The sequence below is a fragment of the Penaeus monodon genome, chromosome 29 (genome assembly GCF_015228065.2).
Source record: "Penaeus monodon isolate SGIC_2016 chromosome 29, NSTDA_Pmon_1, whole genome shotgun sequence".
Lineage (NCBI taxonomy): Eukaryota > Metazoa > Arthropoda > Malacostraca > Decapoda > Penaeidae > Penaeus > Penaeus monodon.
Genome location: NC_051414.1, coordinates 29,721,170 through 29,723,389, shown reverse-complemented (window position 1 = coordinate 29,723,389; position 2,220 = coordinate 29,721,170). Strand labels below are relative to the sequence as shown.

Sequence of the window (2,220 nt, the reverse complement as noted above, 5' to 3'; positions counted from 1 at the left end):
ATCGTAATGAAAAGTATTCTCGTTTAATCGATATTAAATGTCCGACAGTAATGCTTGCCCCTTACCCTTTTCACCATGAATTCGATCATCAGTTTCCGTGGTGTTATTTTCCCATCTGCAAATCGGTTTTCCCTCCAGAATGTACCTTCGACGGCAGGATCTACTTTGCGGGAGCAATCCTTGAAGTCAGCTGCTTGATCCTGGTATGTGAAGCAGACACCTGGTATCCGACAAGAGATATAAGCAGCACATGTAAGCTCCCTGACCTCTTAGGCTAACGCATATGTTCACGTATTAGACTAAGTGTGTAATTTTACTAGAACATGTGCACAAGTTTTTTACGTGTATCTTACCATATTCCATATTCCACATATATGAACAAGACCCATGCTTTGTTAACTTGAATCCATAGTTACTGTGTTACTGCATCACTGAACACAGAATTGAAACGTTCACTCTTTTCCCAACAGGCTCAATGTGTTCGCTCAGAAACGACCCACATTTCACGGGATTCTCTCGCTTGTACTACGACTTCCACGGCATCTTGGAATACTACATCGCTATGGACATTGATACATATGGAGTGACTGGTGACTTTTATCCGTGCAATACTTTTGCTTCTTGTCTGGACGTCATTACCTACAAAGACGATACAGATACAGTTATTACGTTCGACAAAGACGGTGGGGATACGGTAAGGAAAGAGATAAAGAAAAAAGGATGAAATGAGAGTGTAACAAAAGGAGAGATCAAAAGAGAGGAGCGAGGAAAAAAGGAGAAAGGCAAAGTGTAGACAAAAGCAGAGAATGAGGAAGATTTTGAAAAATAAACAAAAATATTAGGGCGACATACTACCATATATACAGCGAGAATAAGGGCATATTGTATAATTTTAAACTGGATTGTTTTCCTTTCTTACCTTATGAATAGTAACTATGTCTTCCCACCAGATTCTCGTGAATGGTGACCCTTTCCTTGTTACCAATGTTGTCCAAAATGTGGAATCCGCCGATAGTGTCGTTCACCCAGTCCTTGCGTGGAAACAGGGTAGCTGCATTCGCATAGTAGGAACCCGAGGTATTGCGGTACGTAGCTTATGCACCTGTTTTGTATACTGCACAGAATAGTCCTGATAAGTATTAGGGAATATATGTTTATGCACATAAATGTATCTGTATAATATATATGCATGTGTATCTTTGCTCCTGTAAAGGTCGCTGAGAAAATAATTTATGTATATCATTATGGGTTGTAATTTCAAATCAACATGTAGGGCCAGTCTAAAGAGATACCAGATAAAACGAAATATGTTGCTTTTCTTACAATGTACCTAGACTGTGTCCATCCAATTGTCTTTACTGCATTCCCATTCCATTCAAGAAACGTGTCTTAAAATTGCGCATCGAATATTAATTACAGTTTTCAATTTCCACTGGCCCTGACGCGTTTGAGAGAACCACGCTATGGTTTTCGCACCCTCAAAATGCATTACTGAGCATGATGAAAAGCTGGAAGAACACCATTTTTTTTTAGTTCAGGTTTATTGGCCTAGGATTAAGTTTTCCTAAAAAAAACTATTTAGCAGAGATTCTGTATCGTTTTGAATTCCTAATCTTTCCTCAGCTGAGCTTCTGCAAACATGACATGTACGTGTGGGCTGAAAACGCCATCCTCGGAGACCTGGATGGCCTGTGCTTCGGCGGACGTGCATTCGGCGCTGCCAACCCCAAACGCAACTTCCAAAGATTACTTGTCCCACAGCAGGAAATCAACGAGTGGGGCGAATCGCTACTAGTTTCGGTAAGGGGCTTAGAGCTACACCTGTCAATTCTAACATGGCTAATAAGTAGGCGACAGGTTATGGAAGTAATATCGCTATTTCTAAGAAACATCAAATAAATTGTTAGCAGTAATAATCGATAAAATGTTCCAAAATATTGTAGTCCTGTCATCGCGCAACCAAAACGAAATAAGTTTTGAAAAGTTGAGCTTCCATGTATTTCTTGCTAACGGAAATTAAAACCACTAGAATGTTACAGCATCTTCTCAGGCCAACACCTAATTCTGTCGAATGAATGTTTTTCAACCTTTTCTGTCTATTGCAAACAAGTCAGGGATGTTTCCTTTTTCACAGGCCAACAGTACCCAACCGTTTGAATCCACCACTGTCATTTCTATTCCGGTAAGTTGTAGGTAACAAACGGCTTCATTTGTATCGTG

At 40.0% G+C, this 2,220-nt stretch overlaps 1 protein-coding gene across 1 annotated transcript in view; it reads left to right on the top strand.

The window, feature by feature from the left end:
* Positions 1-956: 956 nt before the first annotated feature.
* Positions 957-2,220, top strand: part of LOC119592127 — a gene marked incomplete in the record, with an annotated part of 52,219 nt that continues 50,955 nt past the window's right edge. Inside the window, 1 exon segment of the mRNA XM_037940948.1 lies at positions 957-997.